The 18067-nt window shown below is 39.0% G+C and overlaps 1 long non-coding RNA gene across 1 annotated transcript in view; it reads right to left on the reverse strand.

Moving 5' to 3' along the window:
• LOC106902675 overlaps positions 1–18067 on the reverse strand; it is a 145681-nt gene that overhangs the window by 69822 nt on the left and 57792 nt on the right. The window contains exons 2-3 of the long non-coding RNA XR_001414558.1: positions 17593–17718; positions 15924–16026 (exon numbers count right to left, since the gene is read on the reverse strand). This is a non-coding gene — a long non-coding RNA (uncharacterized LOC106902675). The remainder of the gene's footprint in view (positions 1–15923; positions 16027–17592; positions 17719–18067) is intronic.

Below are 18067 nucleotides of genomic sequence, written 5' to 3' on the forward strand. Positions count from 1 at the left end.
TGAGCTGAGATCCACCTGTCTTCCAGCCCTACAGTCCTGGAACAGTGTGGATGTGCCCATGGAGCCCTCCAGGTCACTTGCTACTTCAAGTCTTACAGAAAGCTAAATGCTAAATAAACCATTGCATCCCAAAATGCTTTAGATAATTTCCAACATTATTTTTTACATTGTCAGGTTATGTAATGACATGTTACACTGACAGATTAGGAAAACATTTACTGTTACTTTTTTTGAGCAGGCACAATTCATCAATTAGCAATGCATCAAACCAAAATAACTGACAGAAACATCCTCCCTTTTCCCAGTGTTACGTGGCCTTTCGCTACAGATATATCGTTTCCACTTATAGGCAGCTCAGAAAATGCTTAAAGAAAGGATGCAAGAAGAATTGTTACCCTAATGACATATTCAGTCCTAAATAAAGCAAGAGGTTGTGCAGATAAAACCAGAAGAGGTGGGTACTTTAACTCAGCCATTTCTAATAAGACAGAAATAGTCTAATAGTGGGAGTACTAGATTGTAACACACACTCTCTGAGTACCAAACAAAAAGCCTACTATGTTACAGGAAATGTTGAGATGTGTTTACACAGTTAGGAGTAATTAAGCACATATCATTTTGGTAAGTGGACTAAAACACTCATTGTAATTTCTCCAATTCAACTAGTCAGTATTTGCTGTGGTACAATAATGAATAATGCTCATGTAAGACAGGGGAATGCTGCCTGTCACAGCACCTTTCCTACTCTTCTCTTTCCCTCCACCCCCCATACGTATCTCTATTGATCTCAGAAATTTCTGTAAGTTTTGCCTTTGTTTTAAAATGCAGAGGGAAAAATAAATATCTGCACCAAATCCAATGGTTTGCAGGAGCAAAGGAAGGATTAGTCCTAGAGAGAGCTGCAGTGAGTCTGTTTAATCCACCGTAACTTCCAGAGCTGTTACGTTCTGCAGAAGCAGAGCTATTACTTAGGTGTCTGCACAGGAGTACGATGTTAAAGAACACCAAGGGAAACAGTGCTTTCAGTGAAATCAGTATTCCCCAGCCAGCCACAAGGGTCACATGAGAATAAGCCAGGCTACAGTTTATGTCTTCCCAAATAAAGCAGGCCAAAGAGCTGAAGTTAGATAATTAAAGGAATATTTTTGAAGCATTTGGCATTGAAAGTAAGAAAAGAGAAGTAAAGCATGCATTGCCAAAACCACTCAAATCCACGTGGGGAATACCACGCTTATGCACTTAGTACCAGAACAGACATTTAGTGGAATGATGAGTATCTCAGATGCATTCAGGTTTTCCCTGACATGGTTTGGTTCAATTGCAGGACTTTTTTCCAGATACTGTTCTTGTTAATCTGGTTACTGATAAGAGTAATTCTTGTAAAACCTGAAATCATTCTTTATTTGGAGTTATAGAGAGTTCAACTGTCTTCATAAAATTAACATGGAAAAATCATCTCAAACGTGACCCTTTTTAACACGATCAAAACCAAAATGCTTTCATGTCAAGATATCTGAACTTTATATGTGCTGCAGGGATTCAGAACTCAGTATTTTATTAATGAGAACCCCCAGGGCTGGGGAGAAGAGGGGATTGTTTAATAGGCTTATATACATCCAGACTTTTTGTTTTCTCCCCTAATATACAAATACACCAATGCACTTCTGAAAGCATAAGCAAGATTTTTTGACAGAAAGGACATGCTGCCATTTCCACAAAAGCCTTTACTGGCATGCGATCACAAGTATCTTTTCTTTGATGCTACATTGCCTGTTTTACCTATCCAGTAAGCATCAATTTGACCAAGGTAATCAGGCTTAAAAAACAGAAAAAAAAAGACATAGGGTAAAGACATTTTAAAAAGCTACCATCAACAAATTACAATTTGGCCTTCTGCAGGAAACTAACTGTTCAGCAGTGGCTGATTTCATAAATGGATGAATTTATTTTAAAGGCAGTCACCTTTCCAAATACCTCAGTATAAAATAAAGCCTGCTACTTATCTGTTACCAATACTGCTGGCACAGGCATTTAGAATTATTCTTCATTTATCATCACTGCTATCTATATTTTAGATCAAATATTATATCACCTGCTGTTGTTTCTGTTAATTAAAATGACCTTGGGAAAGCAGACTATCCACAAATACCTAATGCTGCCCTGCTGATCCCCGAATAAGGGAAGTAAAGGGACTGCTTGATCTATCAGATATCAACTTCATTACCATCATCTTTCAACAATACCACCTGAAGTTCTGTAATGGCTTTTAGAACCATTTCTTAACTATTACGAATTGAAAGATTTATAATTGTTATTCTTTCCCAGCTTGGGTCTACAGAATTAATACCGTTCAGTTTAAACACATAAAAAAGCACTTTGTGTTTAATCTCAAGTGGTTTGATACCTCCCTTAAAAACTTGTGGAGTTCAGAGAAGCATTTCTAACTCATGGCATACTTGGGTAGCTATTGCTTTATTTTATTTTATTTTTTTTTCAATAAACTTTGAAACTCCTGCCACGTGCTGACCTCTCACTGCTCTGTGGCAGAGGACCATCTGGCTATTTTCTTAACTCCAGGAACTTAACTACAGGGCCAAGGTCTGACTGGAAGGAGAGATTAAGCTAAGTAGGCTCTAATGGAAAGAGATAAATGGCTTCAGCTGGACCACTGCCCCCTACGTGCTCAATGAGATCACTAGCAAACCAAAAGACCAATGCTTGTCACAACTTTTGCAGAGAGAAAAACACAGCAATTATGTCTGCCAACAACATAGTTTTTTGTTCTAAAACACTAAAACATTTATCCTAAAATTCAATGGGAAAACCTAGAAATATCACAGGGAGTATAAATCACAAGTCACAGCACATTGATAGTTTTTTGTTCTAAAACAATTTATCCTAAAATTCAATGGGAAAACCTAGAAATATCACAGGGAGTATACATCACAAGTCACAGCACATTCAAATTACTACCAAGAAGACACCCCCCAAAGCCTAAAGGGCTACATCAAGAAATAAGATTTTTGAGCAGTGGTACTTCCAGGAGAGGTCCTGATCCTGCAGCACTCTGCATGGGAGAAGGCCCAGCAGCACCACACTTACTGCACAACACACAAAAAAGAGCCAGACTCATCCCATAGTAGAAGGTCAAAGAGTACAGGCTGCTGTTGAGCATACAGAATTGGTGTACATCTTGGAGTAGGTTCATAAAAACTCACATGGCACACTGCATGCCACAGTGGAGAAAGCTGCTTTCTACATGACTCCTTCTCCTTCTACTTCAACAAGCAAGAACTTCTCATGCTTCCCTCCTCACATGTCTTGTTTTCTCTTCTTTTCCCCTCCCATGCTACCTTGCTAAAAGCAAGCAGAAAACAAGAAACTGGGAAAAGCTTTCTACAGACCCATTAGTCTGCCCCACCTGAAACTGCTGTAACAGGGCAATGGAGAGGAAGTAGTTGACCCAGCTGCAGATGATTGGTTTCTTCTGGGCTTGGGGGTAGATAGCAGAGTGTGCTTCCCAAAAAGGACAGTTGTTACAGCTACTACCTGTAAGCTTGCTGACCATCAGAAAGGACTTCTGCCTTGTACAGCACAAAGTTCTGCTCACCTTTCTTATTTCTGGGTTGAGGCAAAACGTGCATTTTGTAAAGGTGTTCTCTTTTTGAAGTTGCAGAATAATGTTTCATGAGTGACTGAAAGGCTTCTGACCTGAAAAACCTGGATTCACTATCTTGGCCTTAATGAGGCAGAAAAAGGATTTAAATCTGTGTCTTTATCTGAGGCCAGGCTTTGGTGTTTGATGCACTCAAATGGTCTTTTATGCCTCAGTAAATATTCAGTTTCCATCATAGAGGAAGATGAACACACAGCTTTCAGCTCCTGTTAGTGGTGCACCTGTGGCTAATTACACCATGTAGATTGGTGCTGTGATAGCCTTGTGGGTGTTTCTAGGTCATTACATCATTATGTTATTAGGCCATATGTAATGATGCAGTATCTCCTGGTAATTGGAGCCTTATAATTTCTATGTTGAGATCACGTGTATGTAATGTCACAGGAAAAAGGTGATAATGTCCTGACTATTCAAATACAACCTGAAAAGGGACAGTTGTAAAATATACCAACAAATAAAGCAAAATGAAAGAATACCAAATAATATTATTTTTTTTACCAAAAAAAGTATATCTAATATTTTAAAAAATAGCACAAATAAGCCAGATAGTGACAGAGCTATATCTTTTCTTTCATCTCAATACCAAAGCTGAAGAACTGACATAGCTGTAGAAAAGGTAAAGGGGGCCATGTAAGATTTTTCAATATAGAAAAGCATGTGGATTTTAGTGATTTTTTGGCACTGAATTTCAAAATAAATTAGGATGAGATTGTTTTTCTTACCAATGTCTTTTAGTAACAAATGGAAGATTATACCTCCTCTTGTAATTTGAGAAATGTTGTAATATTGTTTTCTTGAAAATTCCTTTGGAAACTGATTGTATGCACAATAAATTATTTTTTATCAATAAGCATTTTCACCTCAGAAATCTGTTGAGGACTATATGTATACAATCATTGACTGTGGAATTGAAGATTTAATAATTGTTTAGAAATAAACTTATCACAAAAAATATTTTGCTTTCTTTGTGTTAAAATTGACTTGTCTAATTAATCATAAAGTTTTTAACAAACATTTATGCTTTTCCAATAGCAGAGACTAAACGTGACAGGATAGAGGTCTGCCCAAAAAGGCAGAGCAATTCAGCAAGATATCAAGCAAGCATAAAAACCCAGTTTCCAGGGTCTATTTCATTGTTTTTTTAATAATAGGCCATGTACCCCTTAACTGTCAGCAATTTTTCAATGGGAATCAAAGAAAAAGAGCAGTCTAAAGTATACAATGCACTATGATTGGTGGGGGCTTACGATAGTTCCTTACATATGAAAAAACATTGGAAACACCTGGAAGTAGGGCATAAAGACCACACCATCAGCAACAGGAAAGCAGAAGACAACCGCACTATAAAATAATGATCAAAATGAACTACCTAGCTCCTACAGAACATGTTTCATCCTGGGGTCTCAGGAGGGCATTGGTGGTAAGAAATGCAGAGAAGAACTGAAACACCTCTTGAACCAGTGTGAGAAAGCCTCTGTTGATATAAGGAATAAAGAGAAGTCAGGGAAGAGATACAGAAAGGAGAATGTGCTGAGATTGATCAGTTAGGGATACAGGTCTGGAAGCAGCTTTGTGGATGGGTAAGAGGCCAGAGGAGAAAGTGTATAGTGTGGACGTGAGATTTCATGATTATCATCCTGCATGCTACGCCTACTTGCTGTTATTAGTTTAAGTCAGGTAGAGCAAACAATGAAGAGAAATTTCTTCAGGGGAAATGACTCCATAGCACTGTCCATCTCATGTGCTGTGTGCAGCAAGAGCCATATAAAATACAGTATAGCATGCAATTCATAGTGAACTGTCTTGTCAATTTATTTGCATGTGTGAGCTAACTTAAAATCACACAATCCATCAAATCTGGTATTTGATGTCTTGACGATGTAAGATGTTCCTAGAATAGAAGCCTGTCTGGTATCTACATATGCTCATTTCTTTTAATGATCCCTCATTTTATTTCATCTTCCCCAAACTGCAGCAGGAAGGCAGACCGTTATGAATGAGAATCAAAAAGTGTCATTGACACGCTGTGATGTCAGAGGTCTGAGGCCAAACAAACCGCATGACAATACCTACAGGTAGTTAGCATTTTTAAGTATAGTTTGAAATATTACTGTGAATTTGCCCTCAGAGCCAGAGAGGTCTTAGGCAGGTGGCAGAAGGGGTCTGTGTAATCCACTGCCATTAATGCTTCCTCCAAGATAGAAATTTTTTTCTTGAAGAAAACAAAGTAACAAGTAAGAAACATGATTGAAACACAAAGAAGTAAGATTGCAAAGACAAATCTTGGGCATTTGTATTTCTGCATTAAGTGGAACAGAAGCTTTTGTTAGCTGGTGGTTCTAGTTTCAAAACATGAAACGTCACTGCCCCCTTCTGTAATCCAAGAAAGCTGTATCCTTCAGCTACCTAAAAAGTCCATATGCAAAGATAGGTAGCTACATACTAGCTGACACTGACATTGACATACTGAACTTGCCCAAATTATTGAACAAAAGGGTTTCGTTCATTTGTCCATAATTATTTTCATGCCTGCATTAGACTTTAAGAGCCTGATAAAGATCTAGCTTCAAAGAGAACAAATAAGGAATAGATACACTGGATATTTTTGATTAACAGTTTGTGTATGAGACAGAATCATGCCCATTTCTGAATTTTTTAAAAAGCTTTCAGAAGTTTCCAACATTCACTGAAATGTCATCTGAGGGTCTTGCCTAATTAAGCTTTTTGCCACAGTTTTCAAAGAAATTATATACAAAGTTGTTAAATTGCCCTACACTCCAGGGAAAGTGGACAATCACTGACTTTTCTAGAAGGAACCTGGAGACACTTACCCACTTTTTTATGTCAGCTGCAAATTTTACTATCCCAGCCTGTGGTATTCTGCCTGTGGTATAGCCTCCCTTTTTGCAATGTTTAGAAATCCAGTGCATGTTCAGTCCGCTCTTCCCAACCTCTGTGTAAACAAGCAATTTCCTTGTTCTTCCCACATAATCAGATCCTCCACCCAAGACCTTCTCATTTCTCATTCTCAATTCTGCCTGGGACTGTGTCTATAAGCCGCCATGATTTGATGCACCTTGGCCGTGGTACATGAGGAGAGTGTGTCAGAGCCAGAGCACAAGACTTAAGAGCAACAACAGTTCATGTTTGAATTGCACTTGTAGCTTTTAAGCTCTCCTAAGGTCCAAACTCTGTTTTTTTCCAGTTCCTGCAATGTGAATCTACTGACTTTCCTATTATCTTTTCCAGAACCTTTCCTAGGATCTTTTCCATACAGTAACATCTCTGGGGATCCATTCCTGCTTTAAGCCTCCCCTTAAATACTGTTTCAGCTATAACCAACACACTTTCAAGCCTCACTTCTTCTGAGAGCTCAACGAACTGAAAGCTTCCTCATGCAAGTTCAAAATAGACTTGAAATCAAAAATTTTTTTCTTATTGAAAACAGGCATCAGCTGCAGCCTTTAAATATATAAGCTGAAACTCTGGTTTGTGGATTTCCCTGCAGTGCTGAGGCTTATTATTGCTTGGGGAGTAAACTGACCTCCTGCCATAATTGAAAAGAATAGCTCTTACAGATCTTTTTTCTTACAATGGTATAAAGCTCACCTTCTTTCTCACTATTGCCTCCTATGCTGCTGGAAAGGGTACGTGTGAGAGAAGCAGCAGCATTACGCTAAATGGTTAATGGATGGTTGAATATGAAGAGGCAAGAGAAAGTAAACTTCATGTGCCCACAGCTCCCCAGAAAGTGGAAAGAGGTGCTCCTAATCTCATGATTATCCCCACAGGGAAAAGGTACGAGCCAGCACCTTGTTGAATTGAACACCAACACAGACACTCTGCAGAACACAGGCAGGTTTCTTAACCTGCTCACTTGCCCTCTCAAGGCAGAGTATTCTTTATATTGCAGTAGTGCAGTGAAGATTAATGTTAATACAGATTTGGTAAGCAAAGACAGGGAAACCATGTGAATGATGAGATTTTTCTACATAAAAATACAAGAAGTTACAGATTGCCATGTTAAATAAACATGCTGGAACTGCAAGAATCACTGTTAAGAGACACTCCTCATCTAGTGCAGCTCTGCAAGACAAAGCTGATTTATGCTGGAGGGAAGATAAACATATAGGTATGTTTTGAAAGGTGAGCTAGGGCCCTTACACTTTAATTCCTTTGAACTGCCCTATGATTTTTTATTTCACTCCAGTCCACAACACTGAAATATAGAGACACTGGAAGGATAATGCAAATAAAACTATCTTAGTGTCAGCTTGATTCAATGGGGTGGGAGTAGCTCAGTTCCAGTCTTTCCTGATGGCAAGGCCACAGATACTGTAATTTTTAAGAAAAAAACTGTCTTCTGCTTCTGGAAATACCTCTAACCAAACATGTGCATGTCAAACTAGCTGCACCGGGGAAGGGATCAAAAGGCTGACTGCTGTACTGGGACTAGGAAGAAAAGTGAAATATAAGATAAATAATGGTCAGGAAAGTAAAATTGGAACAGGAATGGAGTTTGACCAATGCATGAATGGTGTCCACCACGTGATGCCTGCAAAGGCAGGAAATGAAAGTCAATAATCCAAGAAACTCTTTCCATCCCTACACAAGGTGATGGGAGATTAATAATAGTAATGTCTCTATCAGCGGATGAAGTCAGGCATGTAGAGGCCTCTTTTCCACTTAAAGCAAACGCAGAACCACAGCAAAGGAGCACAAGCCCACACATTGAAGCATGATGCAGGGTCCAAGCTGATGAACCCCACTGAAATCATACTAATGCTCAAAGAACAAAACATTCAGTATTTTATAGCATTTTCCAACCCCGTTTGAAAATGAGAAAGACAACATATCTGCTGTAATGCATAAGAAAATACTCAGTGTGTAGACATCACCTGTAAATTTGTGAAAGCAGTCAGCTTGTGTTAGTTGTGTGACTCCTGTTAACATCTGCACTCCTCTTAGCTCAAAGTTCCTCCTTATGCTCACTTTGACAGCAGACTCCTACAGCCATTTTTCCAGGCTGTTAACATAATGCTACAAGATGGGGACTACATCATGATGCAGGAATCATTTTCTCTGCAACCAGCACTGCAGCTGATTTCAAGTGATAACACAAGGCAGCAGCTTGCAGGCACCCCAGAACTGCTTCATTTGGGTCAGAGTGAGCTCGTAGCACAGTCTGTAGCTGATGGGTGGTGGCGAGTTATGCATCTCAGATTCCCCCAGTGCTATCCAACAGCAGCTCTGCGGCTCATTTCCCCCTTCTTCTTATGATACTGTCTCAGACATCATTCCCTAGGTATCCCATTGTATCACCAGGGCCAGCAAGGGCTAGAGCAGCTTTCCTCCTGTGCAAAATTACAACTCCAGTAAAGTCAACTATTGTTGCATTTCTGTGCAAGTACTGTGGCTAGAATGGGTTTCAGCAAAGAGTAGTTTTTGCTGTGCCAGAATGGCACCAATCCATGGCTACATAAGCAGTTATGGTTGTCCACTTGCTCACACGGTGGCTTGTCAAATGAGCATCTGATGGTATCTATGAATCATGAACCTTCCCATTTAAACATAGGCCAGCATTTGCTGTAACTTCCAATGATATAAACAGCCGCAACGAGGAAGCTGGCAAATGCACACAGCATCGTTCCCATATACAACACTGTGGTTTTGAATTTCCCACCTGAAGGAGTGATGCGTGTCAATGAAAATGAGCCCTTCTGCTCTGGTTCTGGCCAATTGATTAGGCAATCAAATTATATGCTGTCAGTCACATTTGCAGTATGTGCGAGTAGCTTTCATGGCAATTTTACCATGCTGTAGTGTGCACGTGCACGTGTAGTGTGCACTAAACAAACAAGTTCCACTCCCCAAGGAAGTTACAAAACAAGCAGAGACAAAGGGAAAGTGATAGGCAGCAGACCAAGACTCAGAGGATGTCAAGAAGTGGCCCTTTCAAAAATTAGGCTGTTTCGACCATAATTAACCACATGCTTCACTTTAGCATAATACTAAACCTCAGTAAAGTGTATGAAAATACCTCTATCTGTATGATATGACTGGAATTAGTTTATTAGTGTGAAACCCTGCTTCACGAAAGCTGAGAGATTTTACAGGGACTATAGATGATAACATTTTGATGGGTGCAGGACAAACTCCTTTCTAGACAGAGCAGACTTGATATTTTTGTTCTGAAGAAAACCAGATAGTTTCATGTCACTATTTTAGAAAAAAGAATAGCCTTGGTTTTATTTTAGTCCAAAATAAAAATAAATCTGGAAATCATGAAAGTTGTTGCAAAACAGAATTGTTATTTCTTCTGCCAACTATGATATCAAAGACAGGCAGCCAAATAGCAGGGATCACTGAGTAGTTTTCACATCTTCCATAAATCCTTATTATACTGGTCTACTCACAAATATTGACTCTGATTCAGGAATGCACTTAAATATGTTCTTTTGAAGTCAGCATCACAGAGCTGACCTCCTTTGGGGAGGCACAAACATCCGGTTGGGGAAGCGCAAAGGGTAGTCACTGGGGGCTGCCAAGGCAGGAAAAAGAAGATGCAAAGGCAAAATGTCTGTGTCAGCCAAATGATCTTATTTCCCCCTTACATAGAGTTATATAGAAATGGCATGTCGGGAATCCACAGACTTAATGGCAGTCATTGCATTTTTTTTCTTGCACAGGAGTAAGGTGCCCACAGTGGTTTCAAAGCATTAGACATGTTGGTCTCGCCCCAGGAATCCTGCTCTCAGCTGATTTCAAAATGTTCTTACATCTAAGCACATGGTCAATTGTTTTCCTGCTTTGAGGGCCTTTGCCTCACATGATACATATTGTAACTTAAACTTCTCACATATGTCTGCAAAGGACTGATGCTGATGTGAAAGCTGCCTTTGCGCGCTCTGGCTATGCCAACATCATCAGAAACAAGTAGTCCAAATGTGAGCTATAAATGCTGTATTTTACAGACAGTTTGTACAAAATTGAAGTTCTACAGTTCAAATAGAGAATGGAGAAAAAATATTTTTTTAACTTGAATGATTAAGACAAACATCTCTCCGATATAACTTCTCTACCTTCTACAGGAGGAAGGGCTTGTAGAAACCAATGTTTAGGTTTTCAGATGAGTAGATCTTTTTAAAATAATGCTGGCTGCTTTGGCAAAAACTTGAACTGCCTATGTCAAGGTATTTTAATTTTTAAAGCTCAGCACGAAATCCCTGAAATTCATCAATTTATTTTTTTTTTCCTTAGACGTTTCTGGTAACTGTAATAACGCTGTAATTTCTTTCTTGAAAGAAGTTCCACCCTCTGAATCCCTATGAAAGGGTTACCACACCAGCAGAATAGCATGAAATAGCACCATGCTATAAAGACATAAAAATGTAGATATAGATATCTGGAGATACGTTATGCACTGAGGAAATGGTGAGGTTTGCTGCTCACCATCATCAGCAGCTAAAACTTTTACCATAAACTTGTGTTAGAAACAATGACAGTTTTGATGGATAATTCACACCGCATGAATCTGCTTGAGTAATTCTCTGTGGTTAGGCCTACTTGCAGCAAAATCATGTTTAAACTTTTTAATACATTCCCAATACGAAACAAGCCTTTTTCTTTTTTTTTTTTTTGCAACAAGAAAAGAACTTCCAAAACATGCTATTGCTAAGGTGGATTTTGTACAGGGACAGATACTTGGAGATGAAAAGCTGCTTTCCTACAGCAGCCTCTGGCCTCTATTAGAGATCTTCAGATACTCTACAACTGGCAAGAAGAACTCCTCACTGGGCCATTGCTTTAATTAACTAAACTTCTCCATACATAACATTTTACATGGCTGTATATGTTTTATCCTATATTAATCTCTCACTATGTATTCACAGCAGTCACAAACGAACCTGACTTTAGTGGAGAAGCCTGATAACTACACAGTGAATATGATCTTTTTAACCCCCATTGTGCCTTTTATTTCACATAAGCAAAATACGTTATCCAGAATCCATTTTTCAAAGTCCAAATTCACCAGTGAGGCACAGTCTTTGCCTGTGCTCTGCACCATACCAAGTGAAGCCACTTGTGGTATCAGATTTTAGCCACAATCACATTCTTTATTTCAACTCTTCCCCAGACATCTTTCTAATAGCAGGTGGTGCATAAATCGATCACTGCTTATGGTCACACAGCCCCAGCCAACTGAGGGGCTTTTCAAGCACTTCCCTGGAGCTTTGATTCTTAACTGGCACATCTGTGCAAGCTGTATATAAATACTTTTGCTGGTCTCCTTTATGCATTCTTTATTATTGTGTTAAATAGAGCAGGGATCGGAAATGTAAGAGAAGAAAAGAACATTTTCTATTTCATTACAGACTTCAAAGGCAGTAGATGTAATGTGTCCAGAAAAATATGAAAAAAGATTCTCAAGTGGAAGCAATTGGGTAAGCACCAGTTATTATCAAGAAATCGCAATAGAAAATGATGTCGCATGGGCTATAATACCTGTACTCTGTCTCTAAAACCAAAGAAAGCATCAAATTCAGTGCTTTCAATACTCAAAATCTAATCTTGGGGGATGTGGGTGGGTTTGCTTTGTTTTTTTCCCCTTATGACATTCTTCTGTACAAAAACACAACTAATCACAGAATCCCAATAAGTTCAGGAAAAGTTTCTAAAAAGTTACTAATCATAAAGATCTAACAAAAAGGTTTCAGTAGTTCACAATTTTTACCTTTTTCACAGACTTCAGAACTGACTGATTTTCTGAAAGACATCAAAACACTGCATCAATAGCTATCAAAATTGTTCCTACTGAAATAATTTTTAAATTGCTTTCCAAAATTGTAGTCTATAGGTAAAAGACTAAGCAACCCCCAAACAAACAAGCAAGCAAACAGTAGTGCATCACCTATAATCAAAGCCACAAAAGAACAGTTTCTCTACATGCTTCATTTGTGCCTCCTGCAAGCAGCAGTTATTGCCATCCTATTCTCCTTTTTTTTGTTTGAAGACGGTCTCTACTTGCATGAAGCAGACAATGCTGAAATGTTCTTAAAATGCAAAGTATCTGCTTTTTTTAAAAAAAATAAGTTCCTGAGAGCACTACATTCCAATGTGTCATTTGATTATAAAATAAAACCACCCATTAGCAGGAGGTTTTCCGTGGGCTTTTTTCTTGCGCTCACTTGAGCAAATTCCAAGCACTCCCTGTTAGACTCATGAACCCGTGGGGCACGTTGGTTGTTTTCCATCCAGTTATCTTCATTCTTTTGCACTGATGAACTGCAAATCCTACATGAACGCCTAAGCTGCTTCGGCTGCCTCCGTTGGGCTGCGTTGCAACTGCAAAGGCAACAGAGGGCCAGGTGCCCTCTGGCAGTTTTCACTTGACTGCAATTAGATAGACATTTTTCATCGCTGGGTAGGCAGTGGCCAGCCAGCTGCTGGGCAAACAGTAATGGTGATTGACATAAGAATCTCTATTATTCTTGTAAAAAAACATTTCTGAAAAAAGCAAATAATGGCTCTGAACCGCAATTATTTCCATTGCCTGCCCAAAGGCAACACAGTGATCTAATCTGCTTTATTTTTGCTCCTTACCTTCAAAATTACAGCAAGGATACCTGTATTTTGAAAAGTGATTAGGATCTCTGTGGAAAGGATCAAAACTAGTGCAACTTTCCAGATGAGAAAGTTTTCTTTAAGAGTTCAATGGGAAAAGATGGGGGAAAGGTTTTAAAAATCATTAAACCTGGAAAGTTTCTCAAACCTTCTTGCTTACATTGGTTGAGCATTTTAAAAGCCTACAACCAAACAAGTAACTGTGCAGGCCAGAACTGAAGACAGGATGGTAATATTTTGTCAAATGTTCCTACACAGAGATGGAAAGATTTGCCCATACATCATTTCTGTTTTAAAGAAAGCAGATCTCAGACCACATTTTCCATAGAGGCTGCATCACCATTCAGACTGCATGTCTGATTGCTGAATGGCCAGTGCTTACTTGGTTACTCTGTAAATTAGTATATTTGTGTAAATGAGTGTATTTGTATACTTTGTAAAAATATATGCCTAAAAAATACTGAGCAGCAAAAACCGATTACAGAGTATTAGTTCATATGATGGAAAACAGAGTCCCCTAGTGGTCTCTGGTTGCTATAATAACAAAAGCAGTCAATAATTAACAGAAGATAGTGAATGATCTCAAACACGACATTGTAAGAAACAAATCATAGTCCATAGCTAATGATAATCACAGGAAATTGTCCCCATGGATGTTTATGGCAGTCTCTAGAATTTTTCTACACTCAGTCTGCAGAAAATCTCCAAATGTTGCCAGTCATTACATGAACGTTAAAAAGATCTTAGGCAGCTTTTATGGAGAAAGCATTTCTCATCTGTGTATATATGATGCTATTGTGCACATTAGCACAATACAAATTGTTTATCAGCACATTAATTGTGCTGATATAACAAGCACATATTATATACATATACTATAACTGTATAAATATACACATGAACTATGCTGATCTAACAAGTAGAATATACACAAATTCTTTTTGGAATAAGTAACGGTGAAACAAAAGCATGAAGTATTTGAGAGTTTAACTGGGCTTTGCAGTGGCAGCCAATCTTTCAGTAATGAAGAACAAGATTCAAAGAGGAGTGATGGTGCTTGAAACAAGGGCTTTATGTTTGACACAAGAAAATAAGTTTGCAGAGGAAGCGTAAAATCAAATGAAATCCAAGTGATGGGCTTGGAGACAGGATTAGTATCAACTGAGAGAAACCCACATGTTTGGGTCAAAGGGAGGACTGCAGGAGAACTGGGGATAAGAAATTTTAAGAAACAAATGTGTTTTAGACATGTGGATGGAAACTGAAGGCTGTATCTGAGATATATCAGATACTTTCCAGAGTATGATCGTAGATACAGAAGAAGCAGAGGAAGGAAACAAGTGAAAAAAACCAATTTATACAAACTTTCATAGAAAACCAAGGGGAGGATGAGGAAGCTTTGCCAAAGTACATATTAAAGGAGCTACTGAAAGCACACCAGGAGAGGGAGAGGGAAAATGGTATAGCAAGGAGAGTAAACAAGCACAGGGTACAGGTGTGCTGGCAGTGAGACCTGCTTGTTTCCCGCACCTTCACAAAAAAATAATATAAATAATTTGGCACAGTGGGTAGGTGACATAGGTATGTATGTGTTGATGCCAGTTTTGCAGCTGTTTTTATTCAAACCAAGAATTCACCTATATATACAAAAAGCATAAAATGAATATTCCTGTCTTCACCGTGTAGGAATCCTGAATAGTAATCCCATGATTGAAATAAGTTCATAAAATGAAGTTTTGTAAAATAATCAACTCATTCTCTTTAGATGTTAAAATTCCTTGGTGGTAACAATAAATACACAAGTGGCAACATAAAATTCCTAAATTATACAATGTGTGTCCAGGCATCTGCTTTGTACACTTCAGGATCTTAAGCAATCCTTTGGCAAAGGTACTACATAACCAGCCATAAAAATCTGGCAAACAGCAGGTTGTAAGAAAGATTTGTGTGGTCTTCGTACCAGACAGTTCCCAGCACTGTCATTAAAGGCTTATCTCAGGAAAGCACTTGGAAAAATCTGTTCTCCCTTTAAAGAACAACCTCATCAGTCAGAGCTCTAGGGGTCATCTGTCATGACCATCAGCTTCCCTCTCTCTCCAGCATACCTCTGCAGAGTTAGAGCATAAAAAGATAAGTTCCATATGCAAAAAAATCAAGGGTCAAACATTGCCTAGCTATATTTCTAGATGGCATCTTCAAATCTCTGCCCCTACATCTGATTTTTCTTCTTAGTGCTGGAATGGCTTTTATCGGCTTTACCACTTGTAGTTCACACACCTATCAAAAAAGTATTGCTGAACTTAATGACAGACATAGAATAAAGTTTGAAAAGATTCCATCTTTCGTACCGTGGCGGAAATTATTTCCTTTGAACATGCTGTCAGCCTCAAACAGGGTAATGGGTTAGTGCAGAGTGCTCAAACCAGTATTTCGTTTCATATTTTGACATGTGCAAAAAGATTCCAAAACACTGAAAGCTGCCGTGTCTGAATTAATGCAGAACTGCAAACCAAGCAAGCCTGTGGAGATACAACTTGGGAGGTAATTTATGACAGCAGTGTCAAACAGGCAAAGATGTAGAATAACCTAGGACAAAAAAATACTAAGAAAAAGATTAACTCACCATCTAAGAAATGCAGGAATGAAGTTTCGTAAGGGCACATGTGTCTTCCTGTTTCTGCATTAGGTGTGACCGCCAGAGTCCCAAACACAGACTCCTCTTCCTTCTAAATGGAAAAGGAGTTTGCATTTGGAAGTACAAAATTCTGAACACTGTTGTGTTAGTATCACCATCATCACCACAAACTCCCAAAGGAACCACAGTAGTCTTAATTGTGATTAGTGCTTGAGACTTAATAAGAGAATTATTTTTCACAATGATAAGACACAGTTTTTGGTGCAGCTTTGCAGAAGATAGCTCCTGCTTTTTAGGCAAGAAAATCAAAGAGGGATCAGAGGATAAACTCTTTATTGACTGGTCTACTAGGACTTCATTTGAAGTCCAGTGGAGATTGCAACAGAGTCACGGAGCGATTGAGGTTGGAATGCACCTCTGGAGGTAATTTTGTCCAATCCTCCTGCTCAAGCAGGGCCACCTAGAACAGGTTGCCCAAATGATAAATAAAGTTTTCTTGTGGCTCACAAAATTGCTGTAATTTCAACCAGACATTGTTCATATTGGAAAGAAGACTTGATCAGTAATAGTCCTAATTCTTAGTAATAGTAATAGCTGCGCCGATCTTCATTTTCAGGAAGAAAGGTGATCAAAAATATAAAAATGGGACATTCTGTACAATGCTGCAGAGTTTCTGTGCCACAGCCACTCAATATACATAACTAGCCAGGAACAGAGATCCTTTTGATTTTGGAGGCTGAAGAATGTCCCTAGTGATTGCTACAGAAAAACACTCCTCTGCTAAAGGAATTGAGGGGTTCAGCAACCTCTGGCATCACTAATCTTAAGGTCTGCTATGATTCATTGAGGGATCTTGACCCAGCAAACGTGCAAGTCTCCAAGGACAACACTGGGCCATGGCACACAACCTGAGGTCCTTCCCACGGAGCCAGGCATGGGGATCTCTTTTGTCTCCTCACTCTTCAAAAGGCATTTGACAAGGTAAGGTGTTTGAGGATGGATCGATACACAACAATACATAACAGTGCATTGATCAAACACAGCTCTTGACCTCCTCTCCACTGCACTAATGTTGCTATTTTTCAAGTGACTGGCTGAAGCAAGGGCCTAGAAAAAGAATTGTTCTTTTATTCCGTTAAAGAACAAGTTTGTGAAAAGAAACTAGATTTGATGAGTTATCTGTTTTGAACTAGTCAGATTTCCACACCTGACTGACAGTCACATTTCTACCCACACTTCTAATGACAGGAGACGGTTTATGATGTTCGGTTCTGCTGCTGTTTTCTTATAGACAAGTCATCCCACTCCTTCTAACCATTAGCACACATTCCCATCTTCTGAGTGGAGTCAAGAAGGACAATAGGATCTTAGATAAAGCATGTCGCCCTCTCAGAGTAAGAAAAATAATGGATTTCTAGTTGCGACACTCTGAAGTGGTATGACTGGAAATGTCAAGTGCATTTTACTCACTGGTGGCTATGAAAAAGCAAATACGTTCAGTGTTCCATGATATCCAATTGCTATTTGAATTTGCATTGTCCAAACATTGTTATTTTTCAGCCAAAGTTTCTACAACTTCAGCTCCTAGTTGTGCAATCACCCTCAGAAAAGGTTTTCCTCTCTCCTCCAGCAATTCAAACAATAACCTTTGTCTTACCTGGTTTTCCCTTTCGAACATTCTGTTCCTATCTCCCACAAGTTCAGTCTGCCTCTGCACTCAGTAGAGTGACATCTCTCAGTCTCTGGAGAAGCTGCCCCAACTAGCTCCAACTAGGAGGCAAACCTATTAACATAAAACCAACAGTGATTATTTTAGTATGAGGAACAGATGTATAAAGGTTTAAAAACCAACATCTGCCTGGCCAAAGTGGGATAGCAGCTGATAATCGTGACTCAAAGACACCAGTTTCTCAGTCATGGTCGATTCTCAAAACACAGCTAGCAAAAGTTTCCATAACATATTTAAAGATAATGCATGTGATCATACAGCAACTTTGAAAGCAGATGTCTAAAACGGAATGCTTAGCTCTTCACTGAGGCAGCCACATGTCTTCTCACAGATATTAAGCAGCCATAAGGCAAGAGAAGGTGCTTGTGCTCAGCACTGTTTGGGAAAAAAACAAATCAGAATG

The sequence above is a fragment of the Calidris pugnax genome, unplaced genomic scaffold, assembly GCF_001431845.1.
Source record: "Calidris pugnax isolate Ruff unplaced genomic scaffold, ASM143184v1 scaffold31, whole genome shotgun sequence".
In the NCBI taxonomy this organism is placed as follows: domain Eukaryota; kingdom Metazoa; phylum Chordata; class Aves; order Charadriiformes; family Scolopacidae; genus Calidris; species Calidris pugnax.